The sequence below is a fragment of the Anabrus simplex genome, chromosome 8 (genome assembly GCF_040414725.1).
Source record: "Anabrus simplex isolate iqAnaSimp1 chromosome 8, ASM4041472v1, whole genome shotgun sequence".
NCBI classification, from domain to species: domain Eukaryota; kingdom Metazoa; phylum Arthropoda; class Insecta; order Orthoptera; family Tettigoniidae; genus Anabrus; species Anabrus simplex.
The window spans coordinates 227,670,670-227,694,052 of record NC_090272.1 but is presented as its reverse complement, the minus strand read 5'-3'; the positions used below and the strand labels follow the sequence as shown (position 1 = coordinate 227,694,052).

At 39.9% G+C, this 23,383-nt stretch overlaps 1 non-coding gene across 1 annotated transcript; it reads right to left on the bottom strand.

The window, feature by feature from the left end:
* Positions 1-14,427: 14,427 nt before the first annotated feature.
* Positions 14,428-14,504, bottom strand: TRNAS-CGA (transfer RNA serine (anticodon CGA)). Its single transcript has one exon. It is a non-coding gene; the product is annotated as a tRNA-Ser (tRNA).
* Between the last annotated feature and the right edge of the window lie 8,879 nt (positions 14,505-23,383).

The window sequence follows — 23,383 nt, the reverse complement described above, 5'->3', positions numbered from 1 at the left end:
TCTGTATAACAGTATACAAATTGCTCCATCTGTCACACTTATAAGTTTTGTTATTCTCCAAGATCCAGGCAAATATTTCCGCAGGAAACGCACAGATACACTTGCATCTAAATCACTCGACGTTTTGAAGCACATAGGCACTGACGAAATAACACAATATCAGTGATATTATATCTAAATTAATATTTTTCGAGGAACACGAATAGTTTGGAAGTAGAGAAATGGCTTCCCTAACCTCAGACTTATTCTCAAAATGATGTATGCACCGTACAGTTTTCTCATGGAATTCAAAATAATCACGATGTATATTCCTAATCCATTTCTCTCTTAATGTTCTATTCTATTCTATTCTAACTTAAGAATAGTTGTATGAGAGGCATTGCCATAGTTAGACTAAAATCTGGTCCACCTAGTGCACTCATGTTCTTTAATAGGTAAAAACACGATCAAAACAAGCACATTCTCACATTACTGTGTATAAAATTACAGATCGTATGTGTCCACTGACTCATATAAATACACTCGCACACTTATATTCTACAAAGAAACTAACAGTTATCGTCAACTTTCATAAAATTACACAGATACATACCATAATAACAAACCGAAACAAACCCAGATTTCCAACAATTCCGGCTACTCGATTCGCCATCTTTGAACGATCGAGAGTAGCATTAAGGTCTGAGGATTGGAGTCGGTCTTGTTACTGATACGCTTAGTGATGGGATAATCGAATACAAAATAGTCGCTTGTTCGATTATTTCATTTTATTCGATTATTCGATTATATTTCTCATTCGATTATTTTTCGATTATTCATTCGAATGAATGAGGCAATCAAATAATGAATATTTTTTCATTCGCGTACTTCAATCGATTATCCACCTGACACACTTAAATCGAAAAATTGATTCATGACGCATCCGAATATTCTATGCGATACAACTGAATGATATTTGAAACTCATTCGATTATCTTAATCGATTATTTATTCCATTATTTAAAAACATGGATGGAGGTTATTCAGTTATTAAACGTAATCATTACCCCATCACTAAGTTTGCTTGCTTATTGTCCCGTTCTATGGCTAAATGGTTAGCGTGCTGGCATTTGGTCAGTGGTTGATGTGTTCGAGTCCAGGCCAGGACGGGATTTAACCTTCAATGATTAATTTCATTGGCTCGGCGGCTGGGTGTATGTGTTGTCATCAGGAATAGAATTCATCGTAGGTAGGTAGGTGGTGGTGGTAGTGATTATTGTTTTAAGAAAAACAACTATGGTCGTAATATTGAAAGATGCGTTCTGACAGTTATTAGATGGAGGTCCGTTTACTGCCTGCCTGGGTGGGAAGAAGGGAGTAGGGGGTATGGTTGTCATGGAAATGTGCGCGTGCCCACTGCGGTTGCCATGGAGACAAGCCTTCTGGCGGGGTCGAGTTGCTTGGAGTTGCCAGACCTCTCACTTCTGAGTGATCTGAACGAGCGAACCAGTGAACCGGAAACGAGGGGAAGGAGAACGGAATGCAGAAATGTGGCAACACCGTGCAATGCTCCTGCCTCCAGCAATATCTGTCAGAATGCTTCTTTAAAGATTATTGGTATAGGCAACCAGCTCCTTCTTCTTCTTCTTCTTCTTCTTGTTTTTTGATCGCATAAGATCACTTTAGTCAGTCCATCGTTCAGGTCTCTTTGAAGGGATTGTTCGGGCTTTGCGGTCCTCCCAGTACTTCTTCACACGCTCCGATCTTCGTGCCCTCTCCTGGGTTGAAAATGTCCGTGTTGTGGGTTTGTTTCGCGTAAGGGTAAAGCGCAGGTTTGTATTCTTGAGTTTTGTATTCAATTTTATCTTATTAGTGGTGTCTTTTGCTGTAAGGCTTATTTCCTTCAGATCCTCTCTTACTTATCTGATCCATTTACATCCTGTTGTGGTATTTTTTGAGACGAGATTATGTTGTACTAGTTGTTTCAGAAGTCTCGAATCCTGCATCCTCATGATATGTCCAAAGAATCCCAGTCTCCTCTTACGCATAGTATCTGTAATGGGTTCTAGCTCTTTGTACACGACTTTGTTAGGTATTAACCGCCACTGTCCATCTTTCTGGTATTTTTTGTTGATGCAGGTTCTTCCAATCCTCCTTTCAATTTTCTGAACTCTCAGTCTTTGATTGTTTATTCAGGTGAAAAAGTGTTTCTGCTGCATATGTAGCTTCTGGTTTTATAACTGTGTTGTAGTGTTTTATTTTTGCATTTATTGATAGACATTTCTTTTTGTAGATATCCCATGTTAATTTTTGTGCTTTAGTTCATCTATTTGTTCTTGTTTGGATTCAGATTTTTTTATTTAGGTTATGTATTATTATTTCTCCAAGACATTTAAATTGAGTTACTCTTTTTATTTTATTACCATTTATGCTAACTTCTTTTAGTTGTGTTGGGTTTTGGGGCATAATTTCTGTTTTTTCAAATGATTTTTGAGACCAATTTTATTTGCACTGTTCTGAAGTTCTGATATCTGGGTTTGTGCTTCTTTTATGCCAACTGCTAGTAATGCTGAATCGTCGGCAAAACTCAGGCAAATTGTTTTGACTTTTTGGCCAATCTTTATTTTTGGGGGACATTTCCTGAACAATTCCTTCATTACCATTTCTAGAGCACAATTAAATAATAGTGTAATCGAGTTTCAATTTCAAAAAATGTCTCTGATGTTTCACCCCTAAACTTCACTTTTGAATTGGTGTTGGTGAGAGTCAGTTTTATCATGTTTATTAATTTGGGGTGTAGTCCAAGGTGTCTTAAAATTTTAAACAGAGATTCTCTATGGATGCAATCGTAAGCTTTCTTGATATCTACAAATGTTATCACAATATCTCTGTTTCTTCTCTTGTTATAGTCCACTATCAAATTAAGACTCATGATCTGATCAGGACAGCTCCTCCAGGGTCTGAAACCTCATTGATATTCTCCTACTTCCTTCTCAAGTTGTAAACTTGTCCTATTAAGGATGATTATTGAAAATATTTTGTATGTTATGTCTAGGAGCGAGATTGCCCTGTAGTTATTAGGGTCGGTTTTGTCTCTTTTTTGTGTAGTGGGTGAATGAGTGCTCTTGTCCAGTGTTCCTCTATATAACACTAATAAAACAGGAAAAAACCGGACTTCGAAAAATGAAGGTATCGGCCAAAGGAAGGAAAGGGCCACGAAGGGCGTGAAAACGAAAGATTCCCTAAGCCTCGAGTGCCCTAATACCGTCGGGGTCGGAAAAGAACAAGAGTTGACCAAGGGAGGTCGGATAGGATAGATGAAAGTGAGGAGCCCGGCACGAGTAAGTGGAAGCAATGCTAGGACTCAGCTTAGGGCCCCTTGGTCGCTAACCCACGCTCCCAAATTGAGAGCCCCTGGGGCCCCTTTTAGTCGCCTCTTACGACTGACAGGGGATACCGTGGGTTACTTTCTATCTCCCCCACCCATAAGAGTTGTAGGTAGGGCCCCATCTTCACAAACATGCAGGCTGCCAATATAATCGGTTATTTTTGAAGTAACAAATTTCAACTGTTCTGAAATGGAAAAATAAGTTAATGTAATTTTCCAAGTACCATTGATGAAAGCTTGAAGTCTGCCAAATTTCCCCGCCATATATTTGGCAAGGTTTCACGAAGAATGTTTGCTCCTTGTTAGTGCAGATCAGTAACAGAAGCATTTGAACTTTTTTAAATACATGACTTACGATTTTTCATAAATAGGAAACCTGTATATTCTTCTTTAAAGTAATTGAAATAATATGTAATTTTTTACTGTTCACTTGTTTTCAAGTTTTTGGTGAGTTTTAACGACGCAACTTTATACATCAACAATGCAATTTATAATAAGAGAAGAATACAAAAATTTGAAGAATACTTGACTTACTCCTTTCATAAATAAATTTGTAAGTTTAACATAATCATATTTCTACAGTCAGTAAACTTAACGATGTTTCTTTCCACATGGCGACAGATGTAGAAGTTCCTCCAGTTGCAAAACTGAAAAACAAAACAACTAATCTTCCCAACAATGAGAAGTTTGTTCAATTAAGTCGTTAGATCATTTTTTCCCACTTTATTTGAACAGTTTTTGATTTCATTTTGTTCGTAAGCTGTATTTTTTTTGTGTTTTAATCGATTAAATTATTATTACCGACACTTCAGTGAAGGTTACAGAGTATGGTTCCGTAGTTTCTGAAAAATGAAACCAATCCAACTTAACTACGAACAACTAAGTGGTTCATGGTTGGCATTTTGAGCATCTTAGCCGTTAAACCACGGAGGTAGTGGATCGAAACCTATTAAATATTATTTAATAACAATCTTATAATAACTTGACAATAGGCTTATATTGCATTATTTCTACCAGCTGTAAGTAAACTGGATTAAGTTATTCATAGGTTGTACATTTTATTTGAGGAGGCCCGATTTTTTATGCGGGCTCTTATCGAATTCGTTACGGCCCTGGTAACATGCTGCATATTAGAAGAAGGAATCGTCCCTCGCAACGGACTGCTCGCCCCATCATCACATATGCCTGCCTTGCATGGGGAGCAGTATTGCACTGTCCTACAGACCAGCCACAAGAAAGTAATTACCAGCGCTCTCTGCTTTGTACTGCACACAGAATTAGGTCTTTCACCAGTTCATCATTACATTCGATTAAAAGTGAAGACATTCTTTAAGCGGCTAGACAAGGTTCCTGAAGAGAAGATTACCTCAAGACCTGTTACTTGGCGACTCAAGCGATGAAGATCCTGACTAATGCCAGTGAGAGAGGCTTTCATCAGTCTGGAGAGTCCTCAGGCGCATTTTCTCTCATGTTTTGAAGAATATTTTCACTTTCGGTTTTGTAATGTGTAGCAGTGTGTTCTGTAGCAGAGAACTTACTTTACAACTAAAAATTAGACTTCTGAGATGTTACATCTTCTCCACCTTGTTCTATGGAATTGAGACCTGGACCATAAAGGAAAGAGAAATGGACAGACCAGAGGCATTTGAGCCATGGAGATGCAGAAGGATGCTGCTGTTGAGTTGTACAGATAAGGTCACAAACGATGAAGTAATGAGGTGAATGGGAAAGAGAAAGGAAATATTAAATACTGTGAAAATCAGAAAGCTGCTGTATCGCGGTCATGCGACGAGAGAAGAGACGAGGCAAAAGAAGACCAAGAAGAAGACGCATTTCTTGGATTGATAATATGGAAACTTGGTACAACTGTTCCACTATTGAGCTGCATCACTTAAAGCAAGAATCTCTTATGATGGTAGCCGACCTTCTGAGAGGAGATAGCACATGAAGGAGAAGAAGAAAGCTAAAACCAGCCCAAGCAAAGAACGTCATGAAACATCCAGTGACAACACAAAACATCGTTTAGGTTTTCATTGCAAACTGAAAATGTTGTTTAAATTGTAATTTTATGTGCCCTGTCGAGAGAGCGGTCTCAAATTAGACATAAAGATAAAAATTACAGGCCAGTCAGTTTGACATGCATTGTATGTAAGCTTTGAGAGAGCATTCTTTCTGATTATTTTAGACATGTATGTGAAATTAATCACTGGTTCGATAGAAAACAGTTCGGGTTTAGGAAAGGTTATTCCACTGAAGCTCAATTTGTAGGATTCCAGCAAGATATTAGCAGATATCTTGGATTCAGGAGGTCAAATGGACTGTATCGCGATTGACCTATTTAAGACATTTGATAGGGTAGATCATGGAAGACTACTGGCAAAAATAAGTGCGACTGGACTAGACAAAGGAGTGAATGCCTGGCTAGATTTCTAGGCAATGGAACTCAGAGAATTAAAGTAGGCGAAGCTTTATCTCTCCCTGTAATAATTAAGAGGGGTATTACTCAAGGCAGTATTATTGGACCTTTATGTATACAGTATATATGTATAAAAATGATATATCGTGATATTGGAAGAACAGTCAAGTAAACATACTAGTCTCGTTTCTTTTCTTGTAATTATTGTTATCAAAAAATCTAAAAATCTAAGATATAACACTTATGACACAATGATATTAAATAAAGATATAAAACACACCACAGTCCAAAGAATGATCTCGAGTAGTGTCTATCAATTCCCAACATTCTCCCCATTGTGTATAGAAATGGCATCAGACATAAGGCTTTTTGCGGATGATGTTATTCTGTATAGAGTAATAAATAAGTTACAAGATTGTGAGCAACTGCAAAATGATTCGATAATGTTGTGAGATGGACAGTAGGCAATTGTATGGTGCTAAACTGGGTTCAAAGTCAGGTTGTGAGTTTCACAAATAGAAAAAGTTGTCTCAGTATTAATTATTGCGTTGATGGGGTCTTTCTTTATTCGAATCAGAAGTACAATAGAATAATACTACATTTAAAAGAAACAAACTATATACTCAGATATATACAAGTAGAAGGTCTTCAACAATATATGCATACAGTTGTCACACCGATTCGGCCTAAAATTTGGCCACTTCAAGGGCATTTGGATTGGCCAGCACCAAGTCTTCCATTGTGCAGTTTGATGGACACAGGGGGCAGCATAGCAGGTGTTCGGTTGTCTGAAGTTCACCACAGTCACAAAAGGCCGTATCGATGGGGAAGTTCCATTTTTGTAGATTTGTTCTTGTTCTACCCACTCCAGATCTAAGTCTGTTTAAGGACCTCCATGTCAACCAGTCCTCAGTGTGACCGGGAGGCAACACTTCCCGTGGTTCCATCCATTTCAAGAGGCCAGGGGTCTTTTGTTTCCATTTGGTAATCCTGACTTTGTCCGATGATCCTTCCAGGTGTTCTGAAGATGTTAAAAAGGCTTTCCTGGACTTCAGTCTTCGTTGGGGAGGTTGGTATCCAAAGAGTGGATGTGAAGGCATTAGATTTGTTTTAAGCCTTTCGTTATTAACAGCAACCTCTCTCCTGACATCACAAGGAGCAATACAGGCAAGGTAATTGATTTTCTCGAGAGGAATTGGCTTCAGGACACCAGTAATTATTCTACAGCTTCCATTGAGTGCCACAACAATCTGCTTTGCGTGGGCAGATTTGTACCACGCTGGACAGGCATATTCACCGGCAGAGTAACATAAGGCTAGTGCAGTAGTTCTAACAATTTGTGGGTGTGTGCCCCAAGTAGATCAAACAAGTTTTCTAAGTAGTGTGTTCCTGGAAGAGACCTTTTGTTTTACATTCATACAGTGCACCTTGAAGGTGAGACTGCGATCGAGAGTGACGCCCAAGTATTTGGAATGGAAGCAGTGGTCTAACGTAGCTCCATTCCATGTCACAACGAGTTTCCTGTTAGCTTATCGATGTCGTAAATGGAATGCACAAACTTGGATTTGGCTCGGGTTTGGCACAAGTTGGTTTTGATCATAGTAGTTGCCGAGTTCTTCTAGGGCAGCTTTCAGGGTGCATTCTATCGCTTCAAAACTATCTGATTGGACAGCGAGAGCAAAGTCATCAGCATAGATGAAACTCTTGGTGTCTTGAGGCTGTGGCTGATCATTTGTGTATATATTAAATAACAAAGGCGCCAGTACACTTCCTTGAGGCAAGCCTTTCTTTTGAGTTCGCCAACGACTTTGCCGATCCTGAAATTCAACAAAGAATCGGCGGTTATGAAGAAGTGTAGCTACCAGTCGTGTTAACTCAGGATCTTTAGTAAGACTGTGAAATTTTTTAACATGAGTCTATGGTTTACCGTGTCATACGCAGCTGTGAGATCAACAAATGCTACGCCTGTGAATTTTTATAACTCAAAGCCATCTTCAATGTGCTGAGTTAGATGCAAAATCTGGGAGGTGCAATTTCTTCCAGGTCTAAATCCTGACTGCTGTGGGATAAGAAGTGGGTCAATAACTTCAGTAAGGCGATTCAAAATCATTCGTTCCATGATTTTGTACAAGTGGCATAGAAGAGATATTGGTCTATAACTTTCTGGATCTTCAGGGTTTTTTCCTGGTTTTAGGATTGCAATCACCCGAGCCTTCTGCCAAATCTTTGGGATGTTGGATGATGCTAGACATTTGTTGAATAATTCCACGAGCTATAACTTTGTTTCACAACCGAAGCGCTTTATTTGCTCAGTGCAGATATCGTCCAAACCTGCAGCTTTAGTGTAAGTACCTAGGTGTTAATATAACGAAAGATCTTCACTGGGGTAATCACGTAAATATGATTGTAAATAAAAGGTACGGATCACTGCACATGGATATGTGGGTGTTTAGCGGTTGTAGAAAGGATGTAAAGGAGAGGGCATACAAGTCTCTGGTAAGACCTCAAATAGAGTATGGTTTCAGTGTATGGGACCCTCACCCTCACCAGGATTGCTCGGATTTCCGGCGGTCAGCGATCAACTGCTTTTCTTCTTCAGCGCATCAGCATAGCTCTAATGCGTGGGAATGTCACATCTATTCTCGGGACATTGCCACCTGGTAAAGAGCTCGATGAAGTTTTTCTTCTTTAAGACATGACTTTATAGTTTATGCAAATAGAGATACATTTATTTTTAAACTGAGAATAAAAGGGATACTATGACATTATGTAAGTGATGAATACACAGCTTTCGCGATTGTTTTCAATTCAAAAGCAACCATTGATACACAGTGTATTCTCCCTCAGAAGACATGTTGACAACTGTCTCACAGTGTCTATTGTATGTGGTTTGCTGTTGTTCAAAACCACTGCAAACATTCTAACATGGTATGTTTTCGGGCTGGTGGGGGGGGGGGGGTCTATCTGGAATTAGATGATCAATTTTGCGTGTGCAGAAAATCGACAGTGTAGTAAACCATGATCCTTCTATATTCAGTAGGTACGAATGGCGCCGTATTTTAAACGAGTTTCCACTGTCTTCGCCGTTCAGTGTAGATCATAGCAAAGCCTCTTACACACCGTAACGTCACCAAAATTTGTGTAACCTGATACGCCAAATTGTGCGACGGAAGTGTAACCATAGCAACCGGGCAAGCTGTTTGTTCTGGCTGGCGGTGATCTGAAATTAGCAGGCGTTGATGTATGGCCAAAACCAGGGGACATTTTTAGATTCATTTGATTTTCGCAAAGGGAAAAGTGGTTTCTTGTTTGTTTGTTTTTTCATAATACATATCTTACGAATATTTATGGCCATACAATTGTGTGCTAAATCACCGACAATTTTGTTGGACGTAGATCTTCATAGTTGGAGTTATCTTGTGACATGGCATTGGAATGTTGTGTGCTGGATCAGTTGACATATTGTTGGACGTAGGTCTCGATAGGTGGAGCTATCTTGTGACATGGCATGGAAATGTTGTGTGCTGTATAGCTAACATATTGTTGGACGTAGATCTTGATAGGTGGAGCTATCTTGTGACATGGCATTGGAATGTTGTGTGCTGGATCAGTTGACATATTGTTGGACGTAGATCTCGAGCTATCTTGTGACATGGCATGGGAATGTTATGTGCTAGATCAGCTTCCATGTTTTTGGACGTAGATCTTGATAGGTGGAGCTATCTTGTGACATGGCATTGGAATGTTATATGCTAGATCAGCTTCCATGTTTTTGGACGTAGATCTTGATAGGTGGAGCTATCTTGTGACATGGCATTGGAATTTGTGCTGGATCAGTTGACATATTGTTGGACGTAGGTCTCGATAGGTGGAGCTATCTTGTGACATGGCATTGGAATGTTGTGTGCTGGATCAGTTGACGTATTGTTGGACGTAGATCCTGATAGGTGGAGCTATCTTATGACATGGCATTGGAATGTTGTGTGCTGGATCAGTTGACATATTGTTGGAGGTAGATCTCGATAGGTGGAGCTATCTTGTGACATGACATGGGAATGTTATGTGCTAGATCAGCTTCCATGTTTTTGGACGTAGATCTTGATAGGTGGAGCTATCTTGTGACATGGCATTGGAATGTGTGCTGGATCAGCTGCCATATTGTTGGACGTAGATCTTGATAGGTGCAGCTATCTTGTGACATGGCATGGGAATGTTATGTGCTGGATCAGCTGCCATATTGTTGGGCATAGATTTTGATAGGTGGAGCTATCTTGTGACATGGCATGGGAATGTTGTGTGCTAAATCAGCTGCCATATTGTTGTACGTAGATCTTGATAGTTGGATTTATCTTGTGACATGGCATGGCAATTTTGTGGGCTGGATCAGCTGCCATATTGTTGGATGTAGATTATGATGCTACATATTTATCTCCCCTGTGGGTGCAGTTAAAGGATGCATTATCTGTACCTCCTGCATGCCGTAAGGGACTAAAGTTGGGACGGGGAACGTATCACCAGGCGGCAGCTTCTGATCCCAAAACGTGACCCGCGCTATTGATAATGAGGTTTGTCAGTCTGGACACAAGGGGCGCGTGTCGTTTAAAAGGCAAGAGAGCGCTGTCAAGAGCATGGTTGTTGGTATTGTGTCGATTATTTAAACATGTTTGCATTTAATTTATTCTTAACACAAAATTAAATATAAAATTGTGACCATGAACCACAGCACAAACCAATATTGCAGCACAATTTTCCTTCGTGCATAACGCGTGCGATGGTCGCAGGTGTTAGAAGGAAGGAAGGAAGGAAGGAAGGAAGGAAGGAAGGAAGGAAGGAAGGAAGGAAGGAAGGAATTGGCAAATAAACTGGACAAATAACTTTTAAATAGGCATAAATGATCGTCATCAGCTATTTATACATACAAACATCATGTCTTTCAAAATACTGAACATAAATTCGTATCAAAGTAGGCCTATTAAAATATTACTTTTATGTTGTTAAAATCAGTGTTTCGCTTTCAGTAAAGAAAGTAAAGGTAAAATCACAAACTAGAGACTGGATAGCAGCGAGGATAACAATAATAATAATAATAATAATAATAATAATAATAATAATAATAATAATAATAATAATAATAATAATAAACGTCGGAATAAACGATCAGACATTGAATAGGCAACAAACTTAGCTATTTAGGCTCTCTCGTCTTGCAAGTCCAAAACACGGCGTGTAGCATGTACATGAGGCAGTGATCTTGACCTTCCTCGAGCAGTGAAAGTGGACTGGCTGTTCGCTTGTTGTGCGCCGCACGCAGTCTCCTTGGAAAGTAAACAGAGTTAAGGGGTCGCGGCCCATCACACCTCACTAAGAATGTCCATTGTCCGTGCATTGCCCTTAGTACTGGCAGTTCTTTATCACCAGATGTGAGTGAAATTCTCTCATTGCCGGGCTGAGTGGATCAGACGGCCTTTCTGAGCCCAAGTTGGCAGGTCCGATCCTGGCTCAGTCCGGTGGAATTTGAAGGTGCTCAAATACGTCAGCCCCGTGTCGGTAGATATACTTGGCACGTAACATAACTCCAGCGGGACCAAATTCCAGCACTTTGGCGCCTCCGAAAACCGTAAAAGTAATTAGTGGGACGTATAATCAATAAGATTATTATTTATTATAAAGGAGTGTTCCGTTCCAAAATGCAAAGTGTTTTTTTTAAATTTACAATTTGCTTTACGTCGCACTGGCACAGATAGGTCTTACGGCGACGATGGGACAGGAACGGGCTTGCAGCGGGAAGGAAGCGGCCGTGGCCTTTGCCTGGTGTGAAAATGGGAAACCACGGAAAACAATCTTCAGGGCTGCCGACAGTGGGGTTCGAACACACTAGCTCCCAAATACTGGATACTGGCCGCACTTAAGCGACTGCACCTATCGAGCTCGGTAAAATGTAAGTTTTAGCAATGGCTTCCATGCTTAACTAATAATAATAATAATAATAATAATAATAATAATAATAATAATAATAATAATTCGCAATATTTACTGTGGTTTGGACACACATAAATTGTAACTTGTTGCGATTGCCTGAATCGGGACTTTCATAAGTTTTACACCGTGGCCTATCTGCTTATTGTTATTATTATCATCATCATCATCATCATCTGTTTACCCTCCAGGTTCGGCTTTTCCCTCGGACTCAGCGAGGGATCCCACCTCTACCGCCGCAGGGGCAGTGTCCTGGAGCTTCAGACTCTTGGTCGGGGGATACAACTGGGGAGAATGACCAGTACCTCGCCCAGGCGGCCTCACCTGCTATGCTGAGCAGGGGCCTTGTGGAGGGATGGGAAGATTGGAAGGGATAGACAAGGAAGAGGGAAGGAAGCGGCCGTGGCCTTCAGTTAGGTACCATCCCGGCATTCGCCTGGAGGAGAAGTGGGAAACCACGGAAAACCACTTCCAGGATGGCTGAGGTGGGAATCGAACCCACCTCTACTCAGTTGACCTCCCGAGGCTGAGTGGACCCCGTTCCAGCCCTCGTACCACTTTTCAAATTTTCGTGGCAGAGCCGGGAATCGAACCCGGACCTCCGGGGGTGGCAGCTAATCACGCTAACCACTACACCACAGAGGCGGACTTATTGTTATTATTATTATTATTATTATTATTATTGCTATTTGCTTTACGTCGCACCGACACAGATAGGTCTTATGGCGACGATGGGACAGGAAAAAGCCTAGGAATGGGAAAGAAGCGGCCGTGGCCTTAGTCAAGTACAGCCCCAGCATTTGCCTGGTGCGAAAATGGGAAAACATAGAAAAGCATCTTTAGGGCTGCCGACATTGGGATTCGAACCCACTATCTCCCGGATGCGAACTCACAGCTGCGCGCCCCTATCCGCACGGCCAACTCGCCCGGTGACCTAGCTGCACCCAGTTCCTGTAGCTACAGAGCCCACTCACTTAAGCGGTACTGATACATTTCAGAAGCACGTTACTTACTAGTAATGTCTTCATAATTTCCTGGCATTGTAAACCAATTATTCCTCGCGTTAAAATTGAGACGATCGCTACACGACCCTAACCGCGCGGCCAACTCGCTCGATTATTATTATTATTATTATTATTATTATTATTATTATTATTATTATTATTATTATTATTATTATTACATACACTTCTCCACAGAAAATATGGGTAGTAACGGGGCACGGGATGCACCAAGTGCCTTGCAATACATAAAGTATTTTACACATTATAATAACAGCCTCCGTGGCTCAGGCGGCAGCACGTCAGCCTCTCACCGCTGGGTTCCGTGGTTCACCTCCCGGTCACTCCATGTGAGATTTGTGCTGGACAAAGCGGAGGCGGGACAGGTTTTTCTCCGGGTACTCCGGTTTACCCTGTCATCTTTCATTCCAGCAACACTCTCCTATATCATTTCATTTCATCTATCAGTCATTAGTCATTGCCCCAGAAGAGTGTGACAGGCTTCGGCAGCCGGCACAATTCCTATCCTCGCCGCTAGATGAGGGTTTCATTAATTTCATTCCTGATCCGGTCGAATGACTGGAAACAGGCTGTGGATTTTCATTTTTCATCTTCATACATTATAATGCAAATATTGATGTAGCCTACAGGCACATACAGGTACAGGTATATACAAAACTGTAGATCACGGGATTTCTAGCGAGAGGAACGATCGCGCAATGTTGCATGTTGACAGGAGGACAGAATATTGCATAATTGTGTAGATGCTTGGTGGAAGACTCAGTTCTTGCAGACTCTTGTGAAGTGTGTGTGGAATGAGGCCGTTGGCTGACAGAATCACAGGAACTATCCGTAGCAGTTTCATCTTCCAGATCCTCTTGATCTCTTCTGCAAGTTCTTTGTACTTGCAGATTTTCCTGTCAATGTTGGTGTCATTGGAGATTGCGATGTCAATAATGAAAGTTGTCCCAGTTTTCTTGTTTACCAGTATGATGTCTGGTCTGTTACGGTTGACTGTTTTGTCTGTCACTACAGCAGTGTCCCAATAAAGCTTAATCGACTCGTTCTCCAGGAGTGGTGTTGGATGGTACTTGTAATAAGGGATACGCTCCTGAATTAATTGGTTTTCCTGAGCAAGTGCCTGGTGTATAATTCCCGAGACATGATTGTGTCGTCTCGTGTGTTCTACGGAGGCAAGTACTGGGCAGCCTGCAGTGATATGTCTCGAGATGATCGGAGCATCGTCTGCTTTTTTCGGAGAGTACGCTGCTGTCTTTGATGATGTACTTTTTGTAATTGTTTGTAGCTATTACTTGGTCTTGTATAGCAACTGCAAATCCTTCTGTCTCCCCAAATAAGCGCCCACTTTGCAACCACATGCACGACGCATTCTTGTCTATGCTCTGTTGGTTCAGATTGCTGTAGTATTTTCCGTGGAGGGTCTTCTCTCCCCAGTTCCTTTCTTTCTCCTGCAGGGATACTTGGCGATTTGTGTGAGGGTCAGAGGCATTATATGGAATCAGTGCAGTGTACTTGTTAGCAAATATTATTATTATTATTATTATTATCATCATCATCATCATCAAAACAGACTTTCAACGTATTAGGTCGTGTTACGTACATGTAGTACGTGTTGAAGAGATGTTAAGTACAGAACAAAAATCGCCAGCCGGACACCAGTGGGATCCGAACCCACAACCTCCCGATTTCGCGTCGGTTGCTCTACCAATTGAGCTATGGTGGCCTAGGCCATCTTTGTTCTGTTGGAAAGGATCTGAGCTACAGGTCTGGTACTACTACCATCACACTGTAGAGTGCGTTTAAGTCGCCCGTTGTGGGGCATGTCAATGAATATTGAATTTTCACGACCGCATTGTAATCGAAACAGACTTTCAACGTATTAGGTCGTGTTACGTACATGTAGTACGTGTTGAAGAGATGTTAAGTACAGAACAAAAATGGTTGTGGGTTCGGATCCCACTGGTGTTCGGCTGGCCATTTTTGTTCTGTACTTAACATCTCTTCAACACGTACTACATGTACGTAACACGACCTAATACGTTGAAAGTCTGTTTCGATTACAATGCGGTCGTGAAAATTCCATATTCATTATTATTATTATTATTATTATTATTATTATTATTATTATTATTATTATTATTATTATTATTATTATTATTATTATTATTATTATTATTTCCCATTGCTTCATTGATGTGTTTCACTATTGAACTTCACACACCGAAGTCCAGGAAATGTCGGATAGAGCTTTTTTTCCTGCTACTTGTTTAAGGTTGCACTAAGACATCAGATATTTTCGGCGACGGGGGGATGGGATAGGTCTAGGATTGGGAAGGTGACGGACTTGGCCTTAGTTAAGATACAGTCCCTGCATTTGCGTGCTGAAAATGGGAACGACGGAAAACCATCTTTAGGTTACGGACAGTGGAGTTCGAACTCACTATCTCTCGAATGCAACCCCACAGCTGCGCACCCCTAACAGTACGGCCAACTTGTTCGGGAAGGCAGGGATTAAATGGCTTCATAGAGTAATAAGATTAGCATTTAATATTTGTAAGGTACCTTCTGATAAACAGAAAACAGTAATTGCACCTTTCTATAAGCAAATGAATTGTCGTAAAGCCTGAAGTGGAATAATATAACAATGTTTGTATAGATAAGCTGTTGACGTCAATGTAGGTAGCTTAGAAAGTACTTTTAATGCTCTCTTGTGTACAATTTCAACATTCTGAAATAGTTCTTTACTACAACATGTCAAAATACTGTATGTATCATATATTATTATTATTATTATTATTATTATTATTATTATTATTATTATTATTATTATTATTATTATTATTATCATTTTATGCCCTTCATTGGACCACTCTAGCCAACTTTATGCAAATAATTTATCAGTTTTATTTCAGCCCAGTACTTCTTCATTCTCCCGGATCTTAATCTTTCTTTCTTCATCGGAAAACACCCTTCCTATTGTCTGTTTGTTCTTTCTGATTTGTTTCTCTGTGAGATCCCTGACTTTCTCGGTTTTGTTTCTTAGGTCTTCCACTGTAATTTGTAGTCCATCCACATCTTGCTTGATTTCTGTAATCCTCTTAATGTTGCAGTTACTATTCCATAATTTTTCTATTGTTCTCCTGATGATCCTGTTCTCTGGTATCCTGATTAGATGTCCAAAAATGAATTGCTTTTCTTACTGATTGTGCTCATTACTGGTTCTATTTTCAAGTAGACTTCCATAGTCTCCAGTACCGGTATCCATCTTCCTGGTATCATTTGTTGATGCACGTTATAATACTTCTTCTCTCTATGTTGACTATTTTGTCTATTTGTGCAGTGTTAGTTGTTATTTCTGGTTGAGGACTGTTTTGTAGTGTTTTAATTTTTACGTCCTTACGCATAATGTACCATATGTATTGTATGACTTGGAATAAGAGCGTGATAAATATCCTTTAATAAAATGTTAGTCAGTTTGTAATTCAATATATTAAGAACGCCAATAGCTGGTGTAATTCTATTACTGTACATATTGCCTGAACCTGATCACCCCATGAGCGGAATTCGTCAAGAATTTATTCTAAAAAAGTTGTTGCCCCAAGTGTCGGTAGTTTACAGGGAAACATTTTGATTGTTTAACTCAAATGAAATATTAATATGTTTCAGTAGGATAAATAGTTTACGTTAATTCAATGTCATGGCGCCAGCAGGTAGGAAAGTAATCCTAAAGAGCAGGGGCCTCAGACAAGGATATGAGGTGGCGCTTTAACAGAAATTTGGTATTAACTTGCTGAAAGTCAATAGAAGTCAACACATTATTTCTCTCTTAATTAAATATATTTTACCGTTGTAAAACAACATAGCGCTGAGTGATCTGGGTTGAACAGCCAGGAATTTTACGTACCTGAGGCTGGTATGCCTTTCTTACAGGTGCCAACTCTTGGCCTGCGGACTATTGCGGTGTTTTATTGCCCTGCGGAAGAGGGATCCTCTCTTCAACACAATGCTTTCTAGGTCACGGTCTGCTGCAAGTGCACGAGGTTCGTTGTTATGGGAACGGGGCAGCACTCCACAACAGCCGTTTGAGACTTCTTTGGACTGGGGCTACTAATTTCGTTATTTTGGCCTTGAAAACAACAAGCGGCATTACCATTGCATTGGTGAATCAGTGTTACGATGTCGGACTCACGAGTTCGATTCTGGCTGAGGTAGTTTATTTTTTGAGCGACAGTCAAAAACCCTAGCACTTAATGCCTCGTCGTTGGCATGTTAAATATCTCTGGTGATGCGTTCATTGCCACCCAACAAAATTAAATTAAATCAGCCATAGTATGCGTTCTGGTAGGAATCAGCTTTCGTTGCTAGAATGTCGAAATTGGTAGGCAGGCCGCCTAGACGGCGCCACGGTAGCTGAGACCATGCGACTATTATTATTGTTATTGTTCTTTCACTAAAATGCGTTATGTATTGGTATTATTGATATGCATTTCAATCATTTTTTCTGCTACAAGGGACAGTATTTGTTAAATAAAATGACCTGAATCCATATATCTGTTCATATTTCTTGAATCACGTGAGGTAGTTTTGTGATTTTGAAAAGTAAATCGATCTCCCCCCCATCAAAATTAGCGAAGTTCTTTATTAAACAAATACATAATGTAATAAGCCAATACACCTTATATGACTACTTCGATATTGAGGAGTTTAGAATCCAAGTCAGTATTCAGACTTTTTCTATCGTGCCCCGTTTTATTCAATTTTTAGAAAGAGGAATGGAAAACTTCAAACTTTGGTAAAGAATTTCAATAACGTCAAACTAGATACATCATTTTTTAAATGTGTTAAAACTGCAATATAAAATTATAGTTGATAAAATTAACTACGAAATATTGAATTGTATTGATACAAAGTACTTACAGCCATTCAGATGTTCAATTTGTCGGTCGAAATGTTGTGCCGTTTTGATGTCCTGCTGTGACATTGAGATACCGTACACTCCTCTTTAAGCACCAGCAGTAATCCGCTAATATTGCTTCATTCCACTTGCCCGGTAACTTATATCCATTATTTTAATATCTTGATGAAATCTTCTACACCGCTCCTCACTCATTACACCAAGTAGTCAGTATGGCTGTGTGGAAAACCAAGTTCCACACTCATGTTACAACCTAAGTTGACTAACATTTCCGCGGCAATTTTGTTGTCATTTTCAGATTTCCTATTACCTAGAAAGTTTTCTGTCAGGTTTTAAAATGAACGCCATGCAGATTTTGCTGCTTCTCTGCCGGTGGTGCCACGACTTTACCTGCTTTGGCGGTGTAGTTCAACAGGAAGTAATTTTTATTACACCACTTAACCTCCTCAGATCCACTAAAAGAACAACATATTTTCTGAACACTATCCATTTACTGCGCTGGGTATATGCCACACTAAATGAATACACAATTAAGACTTATACCTTCCAGTTTTAAGGAATAGCACTCATATCAATGTAGAAATGAATTGAGCTTTTTTTTTAGTGACCCCGCAATATTAAGCAATAAAACTAATTATAGGACACTTTGTTCGTAATTGTTAATTCAGTTAAACCATACTAAATAATCCTAAGTTGTTAATATTTTGAAAAATACCCCTAAATAATCGCTAACCTGTAAATAAATATATGTTCATTAATTAAAGCACTCCTCTAAAAGCATACTTCATCAAACTAAATCCCAAACTCTTGTTAACGTTTAAGGAACCAGAAATTGTTATCAGTGGAATACTGTTGTAGGAGGGGTACTGACTGGAAGGTGATTGGGGATTTAAACGAGACTATGGAGTGGGTATGTGGGAAACTGGGAGTGAGATTTCTATATCCTAATGGATGGGTAGGAGATAGGGATCTGCGCCCAGATGGCCTTCACTTAAACGGCAATGGTACATATAAGTTAGGAAATTTGTTTGGTTATAGGGAGGTACATTCAGGGAAACGGGGTTGTCTAGGGAGCGGTGATAGGGGTACAGGGATCTGTAAGTCAAGTAGGGATGATATAAAGTGTTAGTGCTGAACTGTAGATGTATTGTAAAGAAAGGAATACAAATAAGTAATTTAATAGATATATACTCACCGGATGTTGTAATAGGAGTTGAATCATGGCTGAGAAATGATATCATGGATGGAGAAAAATCCTCACGGAACTGGAATGTGTATCGTAAAGATAGGATAGGATTGGTGGGAGGGGTAGTATTCATTCTGATGAAAGAAGAATGTGTAAGATACAAAAAAAGTTAAATGTGACAAACATGAAATTCTAGGTGTAAGGCTCATCTCTAAAGATAATATGGTACTTGATGTCTTTGGAGTATACAGACCCGGAAAGGGTAGTGCTGACGCTGATTCAGAATTATTTGATAATATAATCAGCTATGTGGGAAACAATATGGAAAGGAACGTGATTGTAGCGGGTCATCTCAATTTACCAAAAGTCAATTGGGAAGGTTATGCGAACGACAGGAAGCATGACCAACAAATGGCAAATAAGTTAATATGGGAAGGGCAGCTGATTCAGAAAGTTATGGAACCAACTAGAGAGAAGAATATTCTGGATGTGGTGCTGGTAAAACCAGATGAGCTCTATAGAGAAACCGAAGTACAGTAATAGATGGTATTAGTGATCACGAAGCTGTTTGTGTCGTAGTTAAAAATAAATACGATAGAAAGGAAGGTATTAAAATTACGACTATTAGGCAGTACCATGTGGCTGATAAAACAGCCATGAGGGTTTTAAAAAACAGCAACTATGACCGATGGAAAACGGTAAATAAAAATGTAAAGACTCTGGGATGGGTTTAAAGCAATTCTTGAGGAGTGGGAAAACAGGTTTGTACCTTTAAAGGTGGTAAGGAATGGTAAAGATCCACTATATTATAAGAGAGAAGTAAGGAAACTAAGAAGGAGGTGCAGGTTGGAAAGAAATAGGCTTAGAAATGGCTATGGAAGTAAGGAGAAATTGAAGAAACTTATTAGGAAATTGAATCTAGCAAAAAACTCAGCTAAGGATAACATGATGGCGACCATAATTGGCGGTCATACAAATTTTAGTGAAAAATGGAAGGGTATGTATAGGTACTTTAAGGAGTAAACCGGTTCCAAGAAGGACATTCCAGGAATCATTAATGAACAAAGGGAATGTGTATGGGAAGATCTACAAAAGACAGAAGTATTTAGTCAGCAGTATGTAAAGATTGTTAGATACAAGGATAATGTTCAGATAGAGGATGTGACTAATCCTAAAAAAGTATTAAAATATACCTATGATTACAATGACATTTACAGTAAGATACAAAAGTTGAAAACAATAAAAAAAAGCAGCTGGAATTGGTAAGGTTTCTGGGGATATACTAAAGGCAATGGGTTGGGATATTGTACCATATCTGAAGTACTTATTTGATTATTGTTTGGATGAAGGAACTGTACCAAATGAATGGAGAATTGTTATAGTAGCCCCTGTGTGTACAGTAAAGAAAAGGGTGATAGATATAAAGCTGAAAATTACAGGCCAGTCCGTTTGACATTCATTGCGTTAACTTTTGGGAAAGACATATTTGCGAATTTAATAACTGGTTCGATAGATGGAAGTTCGGTTTTATGAGAGGTTATTCCACTGAAGCTCAACTTGTAGGATTCCAGCAAGATATAGCAGATATCTTGGATTCTGGAGGTCAAATGGACTGTATCGGGATTGACCTATCTAAGGCATTTGATAGGGTGGATCATGGGAGACTACGGGCAAGTGTTATTGGACTGCGCAAAAGAGTGACTGAATGGGTTGCTATATTTCTAGAAAATAGATCTCAGAGAGTTAGAGTAGGCGAAGCTTTGTCTGACTGTAATAATTAAGAGGGGAAATCCTCAGGGCAGTATTATTGGACCTTTATGTTTTCTTATATATATAAATGATATGAGTAAATAAGTGGAATCAGTGATAAAGCTTTTTGTTGATGATGTTATTCTGTATAGAGTGATAAATAAGTTACAAGATTGTGAGCAACTGCAACGTGACCTCGATAATGTTGTGAGATGGACAGCAGGCAATGGTATGTTGATAAACGGGGTTAAAAGTCAGGTTGTGAGTTTCACAAATAGGAAAAGTCTTCTCAGTTTTAATTATTGCACTGATGGCGTGAAAGTTCCTTTTGGGGATCATTGTAAGTATCTAGGTGTTAAATAAGGAAAGATCTTCATTGTGGTACTCACACAAATGGGATTGTAAATAAAAGGTACAGATCTCTGCACATGGTTATGAGGGTATTTAGGGGTTTAGTAAGAATGTAAGGGTGAGGGCATATACGTCTCTGGTAAGACCCCAAGTAGAGTATGGTTCCAGTGTATGGGACCCTCGCCAGGATTACCTGATTCAAGAACTGGAAAAAATCCAAAGAAAAGCAGCTCGATTTGTTCTGGGTGATTTCCGACAAAAGAGTAGCATTACAAAAATGGTACACAGTTTGGGGCTGGGAAGATTTGGGAGAAAGGAGACGAGCTGCTCGACTAAGTAGTATGTTCCGAGCTGTCAGTGGAGAGACGGCGTGGAATGACATTAGTAGACGAATGAGTTTGAGGAGCGTCATTAAAAGTGATGCTTGTTGTGATGCTGGAATTCAAGAGGACAAATTGGGGCAAATATTCGTTTATAGGAAGGGGATTTAGGGATTGAAATAACTGACGAAGGGAGATATGCAGTAAATTTGCAATTTTTTTGTAATAATTTAAGAGAAGGCTGGGAAAACAGCAGTCAGGGAATCTGCCACCTGGGCGACTGCCCTAAATGCAGATTAGTAGTGATTGATCTATAAATTAATTAAATATTCCATTAAATAGTTTCCGATGACCAACTGACTGAATGAGGGGTGTTAGTTTCTATTTTTCTATAAGTTGTTTTACGTCGTACCGACACAGATAGGTCTTATGGCGACGACAGGACTGGAAAGGACTAAGAGTGTGAAGGAAGCGGCCGACTTTACCTGCTTTGGCGGTGCAGTTCAACAGGAAGTAATTTTAATACACCACTTAAATTCCTTGGTGTGAAAATGGGAAAACCACCTTCAGGTCTGCCGACAGTGGGGTTCGAACCCACTATATCTCGAATACTGGATGCTGGCCGTACTTAAGCGACTCGACCTCGGTAGGGGCGCTGGTAGTCCCCCTCGTCCTCCGAGTTCTGCGTATGTTCACTACTGGCCTGTAGAGGAAGCACATCCTTCAACATCCCGTACAAAGTTTGCAAATTGGTCTACGGTCTACAAACACGGGAAATTTCCTGTATGCTCACAAATTAACATTAAATTTAGATTAACTAAGGCACTAAACTTGGAATGGAGGGGTAAAACGATTATAGGAGATTCGAATTAAAACTCTAATCATAAACTCCGTACAAAAAAACGAATTGTACTGGTAGCGAGCCAGTTGGGCTATGGAATAATTCCCCTGTGAGAATAACATCCACGGCATCTCCTACTTGTCGTAAGAGGCGACTAAAAGAGGCCCCAGGGACTCTGAACTTGAGAGCGTGGGTTGGCAACCACGGGGCTCTTAGCTGTGTCCTGGCATTGCTTCCACTTACTTGTGACAGACTCCCCACTTTCAACCATACCTTACCGACATCCCTTGGTCAACTCTTGTTCCTTTCCGACCCGGACCCTATTAGAAGATTTGAGGGTTAGGGAGCTTTTCATATTCGCGCTCTTCATGGCCCTATCTTTCTTTGATCGATACCTTCAATTTTCGAAATGTCGGACCCATTCCACTTTTTTCTCTGATTAATGTCATACAGTGGATTGTTGTGTAGTTGTACTTCCTCTTAAACCAATAATTACCACCACCACATTACGAAATGAATGCAAGAGCTATCTCAAAACAACAGTTTTGTAGTATGCTGAATCCTGCAGAGCAAATCTGAAGCTCTGCTCGTTGATAAGTGAGTCATTTCAAGGTGTTCTAGTGTCATGTGATCGACAATTAAACTGTTGGATCTTATGTGATCAGTTCTTGAAAGCGATAATGTTAATTCGTGGAGTTCCTCCTTCAGATCATAAATCAGGAATTTCTTTGAAACCAGCTTACGTGAGCAACTGAAAAAACTCAGAAATGGATGCGGAGCGAATACTGATGTGTCTGATGTTTCTGAGGATTTCGCCTGCAAGATAGAGGCCAAGGATATCAGGTCAAGTTCATATGCAATTAGGAGATCTGTTTATTGAGAAAACAGGTTTAGCCCACAGTTGTGAAGGACATTTAGATTTAATGTTACATATATCTTCATTGCGTAAGGTGAATCTACATTTCGTTCAAAATAGGGCGTGGGTAGTACTATGACGTAGCTGCTGGTTTTCTACCCGGAGGGCTGGGATTACATCCCAGGTTAGAATTTGCACTTGAAATATCAAATGGCATCTTGAAAAGGTTTTCGGCCGTGGCCTTAGTTAAGGTACAGCTCCATTACTTGCCTCGTATGAAAATAGGAAACCACAGAAAACCACGTTCAAGGCTGCCTATATTGAGGTTCGAACCCAGTTTCTCCCGAATGCAAGCTCACAGCTACGCGCCCCTCACGGCATGGC